Source organism: Jaculus jaculus, chromosome 14, assembly GCF_020740685.1.
Source record: "Jaculus jaculus isolate mJacJac1 chromosome 14, mJacJac1.mat.Y.cur, whole genome shotgun sequence".
In the NCBI taxonomy this organism is placed as follows: domain Eukaryota; kingdom Metazoa; phylum Chordata; class Mammalia; order Rodentia; family Dipodidae; genus Jaculus; species Jaculus jaculus.
This window is the reverse complement of record NC_059115.1, coordinates 10,278,266-10,284,265: the sequence shown is the minus strand read 5'-3', so window position 1 is coordinate 10,284,265 and position 6,000 is coordinate 10,278,266. Positions and strand designations below refer to the sequence as shown.

The 6,000-nt window shown below is 45.6% G+C and overlaps 1 non-coding gene across 1 annotated transcript; it reads left to right on the top strand.

The window, feature by feature from the left end:
• Positions 1-3,439: 3,439 nt before the first annotated feature.
• LOC123454980 lies at positions 3,440-3,603 on the top strand. The gene has a single exon (XR_006633616.1). It is a non-coding gene; the product is annotated as a U1 spliceosomal RNA (small nuclear RNA).
• Positions 3,604-6,000: the final 2,397 nt, after the last annotated feature.

The following is a 6,000-nucleotide window of genomic DNA, read 5'->3' as shown; positions in this document are numbered from 1 at the left end:
AATGGAATGTGGGCTGTCAAGGCATTGCAAACAAGTGTCTTTAACGGCTCAGCCATCTCTTCAGCCCCCCTTCTGCACCCCTTTCCGCAGTTTTACTTTCTTTCCTTTAATCTTTCAATGAAACTTAACAAAGAGACATCCGGTACTCAGCCCGCTCTCAAGGCTGATTGTAGCCATTATGATTTACATTGTTTAGTGAAGGAAGAGTTAGGGAGATGGCTCAGCAATTAAAAGGTACTTGCTAGCAAAACCTGGATTCAATCCCCCGGTTATCCACATAAAGCTAGATGGGCATTTATTTGCAGCAGCAAGAGACCCTTGCACACCTATAAATAAAATAAAATAAATTTAAATAAAGGTTGAGAGCAACTGAGGAGAAAGACAACATTGACCTGTGCTCTGCACACACACACACACACACACGTGCCTATTCACCTGCCCACACACATTGAACACACATACATGCATATACATCACACACACACACGCCAAAAACATGAAGTTGAACAATTAAATACTTTGGACTGGGAATGTGGCTTAGTCAGTAGAGCCCTGGATTTGTTTGCTGCATAAATTGGTGTTAGGTGCCTGCAATCCCAGCACCTGGGAGGTTTAGGCCAGAGGATGACGGTGAAGGATAGCCTACATAGCAAGTTAGAGGCCAGCCTGGGTCATGTGAAACCCTATCTCAAAAATGAAATTTGCTGGGCGTGGTGGTGCGCATCCCTTTAAATCCCAGCACTTGGAAGGCAGAGGTTGGAAGATCACTGGTGAGTTTGAGACCAGCCTGGAGCCATGGAGTTCCAGATCAGCCTGAACTAGTGTGATAGTCTACCTCAATAATAATAATAATAATAATAGTAATAATGATAAAACTAAATTAAAATAAAACACATTGCATTCTATGTTGTCAAAAAAATAAAAGCAAACAACGGAAGCATATAAGGATCTTAAAAATCTCAAAAGAGGGCTGGAGAGAGAGGGCTTAGCAGTTAAGGTGTTTGCCTGGGAAGCCTAAGGACCCAGAACCCAAGTAAGCCAGATACACATGGTGTGGCACATGCATCTGGAGTTGGCTTGCACTGACTAGAGGTCTTGGTGTGCCTGTTTGCTTGCTTGCTTGCTTGCTGTCTGTCTGTCTGTCTTGCTTTGTGTTTTTTTCAAGGTAGGGTTTCACTCTAGCCCAGGCTGACCTGGAATTCGCTATGGAGTCTCAGAGTGGCCTCAAACTCATGGCAATCCTCCTACCTCTGCCTCCTGAGTGCTGGAATTAAAGGCAGGTGCCACCATGCCTGGCCTCTCCCTCCCTTCCCTCCTTTCTCTCTTTCTTTCTCTCTCATAGAAGCCAGTGTGGTGGAACACGCATTTATTCTCATTACTCAGAAGGCAGAGGTAGAAGGATTACTGTGAGCTCAAAGCCAGGCTGTGACTACAGAATGAGGTCCAGGTCAGCCTGAGCTAAAGTGAGATCCTACTTCAAGAACAAACAAAAAAAAAAAAGTGAAACAATGTTATATAAATGTTTTTCCTTTTTTAAAAAAGCTATTTATGCATTTGCAAGTACAGAGAGAGAGCAAGAGAATGAGAACTGGCCTGCAGGACCTGGTGCCAATGCAAATGAACTCCAGACACATTCACCACTTTGTGCATCTGGGTTTATTATGTGAGTACTGGGAAATCAAACCGGGGCCTTCAGGCTTTGCAAGTAAGCTCCTTTAATCCTTTAATTCTAGTCTAGGCTGACCTGGAACTCACTCTGTAGTCACAGGCTGGCCTTGAACTCTTGGAGATACTCCTACCTCTGCTTCTCAAGTGCTGGGATTAAAGCCTATACCACCACACCCACACAAATAAACATTTGCATTTATTTTTTTGGGGGGGGGTTTCAAGGTAGGGTCTCACATCAGCCCAGGGTGACCCGGAATTCATTATGTCGTCTCAGGGTGGCCTTGAACTCATGGGATCCTCTTACCTCTGCCTCCCACATTATGGGATTAAAGGCGTGCACCACCGCGCCCAGCTTGTATTTATTTACTTTTAAAAACGTTTGTGTTGGGGCTGGAGAGATGGCTTAGCGGTTAAGCGCTTGCCTGTGAAGCCTAAGGACCCCGGTTCGAGGCTCGGTTCCCCAGGTCCCACGTTAGCCAGATGCACAAGGGGGTGCACGCGTCTAGAGTTCGTTTGCAGAGGCTGGAAGCCCTGGCGCGCCCATTCTCTCTCTCTCTCTGTCTGTCTTTCTGTCTGTCTGTCACTCTCAAATAAATTAATTAATTAAAAAACGTTTGTGTTTATTTCTGTTTGCTTGTTGGTGTGGGTGTGTCCCTGTCAGTGCGTGTGCAGTGGGGGCAGAACACCAGGTCTCTTGCAACTGCAAATGAATGGCTGTCCAGCCTTCCATGGATTAGTAGGGCTCTGCAAGCAAGCACCTTCCACCAGGGAGCCTCTTCCCCAGTCAGTGGCTGGGGAATTGAATCCTGGCCATCATGCTTTGCATGCAAGTACCTTTAACCTCTGTGCCAGCTTCCTGAACCCCCCCATAAATGTTTTCTGATCCTACTAAAAATAACTATTTTCAAACCAATTGGTAAATCTGCCCATTTCTCCAGGCAAATGTAGCTTTACTTTATGAAAATATGAAACTTGATCGGTCGGAAGGAATACCAACACAAATAACATTTTTAAACTGAAGTATTTGCTGTTGACATATTTTACAGCCAATCCTTTCCCCAGAATTTTACTGTCTAGGTATGCAGGAAACAACGCACACTAGAATTTGGCTTTCAACCCCTTCTGTATAGCTTTCCCCCCCAACCCCCCCCACAAGACTTGGAGGATTTCAACATTCAAAATTTTGTCTGTGAGATGGAGAGATGGCTAAGCAGTTTTCCTGTGAAGCCTAAGAACCTAGGTTCCATCCCCCAGTACCTGTGTAAGCCAGATGTAAGGAGGCACATGTGTCTGGAGTTCGTTTTCAGTGGCCGGAGGCCTTGGTTTGACCCATTTCCTATGTGCTTCTCTCTCTTTTCCCCTCTATGTATCTATCTCTGCCTCTTTCTCTCTCAAATAAATACCTTTAAAAAAAAAATGTCTGCAAGATTTTGTTGTGACTTGGGGATTTTTAGATGTTAGGACTTCCTATCTTTGGAGATTACAACCTTTGGGACTATTAATTATGACTGTGTCTGTTGGGATTATGATGAACACTGGTTCCAAATATGATCACATTCTAAGATCCTGGGGGCTAAGACACGCTCGTATGGATTTCAGAGACCAGAATTCAACCTGGAACACCAGTTTGCCAGCTGTGGCAGCACATGCCTATAATGCCAGCATTTAGGTGATAGATAAGGGAAGAGGAGTTTAAGGCCAACCTGAGATACAGAGTGAATTTGAGGCCAACTTGGGCTACATAAGTACCTGTCTTAAAAATAGAAGTAAAATACTAACCTGGCAGGGGAGATGCTAAGATCACGAAGGTGGTTTTTCCAGGGCGAGGCTTACCCATTGCACTCCGGATGTGCCGAGCCCCGTGATTTCCCCAAATGCGGGAAACTTGACTGCATAATTCGTGCTAGTGGGGGACTGCGTTCGTGCTCTCCCCTGAAAAAAGGGAAAAAATAAAAAGGAGAGGTGGGGAGGGCAAGAATAAGAAGAAAAGGAAAAGAGAGAAGGATGAAAGAAGGAAGACAGTAGTTTGGTGTGATGGTGCGCGGCCGTTCCTGACAGTACTCAGGAGACCAGGCTAGGAGGATCGCTGTGAGCTGGAGGCCAGCCTGAACTAAAGCGAGACCCTATCTCAGAAGAAGTTGTAACTGCATCTGGTATTCCCAGTATTCAAAATGTTGAGGCAAGGGCTGGAGAGATGGCTTAGTGGTTAAGGAGCTTGCCTGTGAAGCCAAAGAACCCAGGTTTAATTCCCCAGGACCCACATAAGCCAGATGCACAAGGGGGCGCATGCATCTGGAGTTCATTTGCAGTAGCTAGAGGCCCTGGTGCGCCCATTCTCTCTATATCCCTCTTTCTCTCTATTTCAAATAACTAAATAAAATGTAAAAGAAATATGGAGGCAAAAGGGTCAAATTCAAGGTCGTTCTGGACAACATAATGTAATCCTGTCCAAATAAACAGAAAATAAATTACATAAAGAAATTTAGGCCGCAACAGGAGGGTTTTTTAATTTATTTACTTATTTTCAAAGAGAGACAGGGTGGGAATGGGCGTGCCACGTTTAGCCACTGTAAACAAGCTCCAGATGCATGCGCCACATTGCGCAGCTGGCTTTCACGTGGGTGCTGGGAAATCAAACCTGGGTCGAGAGGCCCGGCAGGCAAGTGCCTTAACTACTGGGCAATCTGAAATCCTGCTTATTTTTTAGGCTGCGCACTCAAGTAGACCGGGCTGACCATCTCACTGTGTAGCCTAGGCCAGTGTGGGACTCAAACCAGCCTGCCTCTGCCTCGAGCACTGGGATTACAGGGTCAGCTGCCACACCCAACCACGGGCACGCCTGTGGTGGCTCCCGATCTAACCACGCCTTTAACTGAATCAGGGACCCTGGTCCTATAAAAGGGAGACACACTTTGGGAAGGTCTCCAGATCAACCTGGAGTCGAGAGCCAGGCACATCTTAGCTCAGCATCCTCCCTGGAAGTGCGGATTTAAAATTCAACCGAGCAGGAGGTAAGCTTCTAGAACCTTCTGTAACAGCGAGAAATATCCCACCTTTAAGTGTGGATATGTGTGTATAGGAATAGTTGTGCGGGAGGGGGATTTCTTGTTAGAAATGCACAGGGTCTCTCAGGGTTCCAGAGTGTGGACTTTCGTGGCAATTAGTCCTCTTAAAGGGCCTGCTGTTTAGAAGATGGTAGGAAGGTCTAGACTTACTGCAGGAGACTTCTGTGTCTTGTTAGGTAATGTACTGAGCTCAGCATACAGTTTGTTTGCTTTGCTATTTATAATATTTACTGGAGAAAATGAGAAAGTATGGTGTGTTGGGTTAAACGGCCACTACAAACAAACTCCAGACAAATATGTCACTCTGTGTGTCTGGCTTTTTGTGGGCACTGGGGGATTGAATCCTGGTGTGAGACTCTGCAAGCAAGTCTTTAGCCGCTGAGCCACCTCTCCAAGCCTTGCTTTGTTTTTGCCTTAGATTTTAGCAGCCTCCGAATGCTATTTCTTTTTTCTTTTTCTTGTTTTTCCCCCCAAGGTAGGGTCTCACCCTCCAGCCCAGGCTGACCTGGAATCCACTCTGTAGTGTCTGGCTGGCCTCAAACTCACAGCGATCCTCCTACCTCTGCCTCCCGAGTGCTGGGATTAAATGATTCCCACGCCTGGCCTACTCTTTCTCCTTTCATTGGCAGGGTAACTGAACCTAGCCTGTTGGGTTGCACTGAGGCATCTCCCCAGACCCCTCTTGATTATTTTATATCTTGTTTTTTGAGGTAGAGTGTTGCTCCAGTCCACGCTGACCAGGAGTTCACTATGTAGTCCCAGTGTTACCTCAAACTCATGACAATCCTCCTACCTCTGCCTCCCGAATGCTGGAACTAAAGGCGTGGGCCACCACACCTGGCTTTATTTTTTGACAATTATTTGCTGCAATGCTCTTAATCCTCAGCCTCTTCAGGGCTGGGATTAAAGGTGTGGGGTACGTTCCCTGGATTGTTGTTTGTTTGTTTGGGTCTTTAGCCCAGGCTGACCAGAAAACTCACTCTGTAGCCCAAGCTGGCTTTAAAATCATAAAATCCTCCTACCTCAGTTTCAGTGCTACGATTAAAGGTGTGTGCCACCACATCCCATCTACTGATATTTTTCAAATGTTGACATTTGATGTATTGAGAATACTGATATTTTCCATTAAGTTTTTGAAGACCATGGTTAACCTTGGGTAATTTAAATTGGAATCCAGGCCCAAAGGTAGTACAGAACTGTATTTTTATTTGTTTGTTTATTGTGTTTTGTTTTGTTTTTCAAGGTAGGGTCTCAGTCTAGCTCAGGA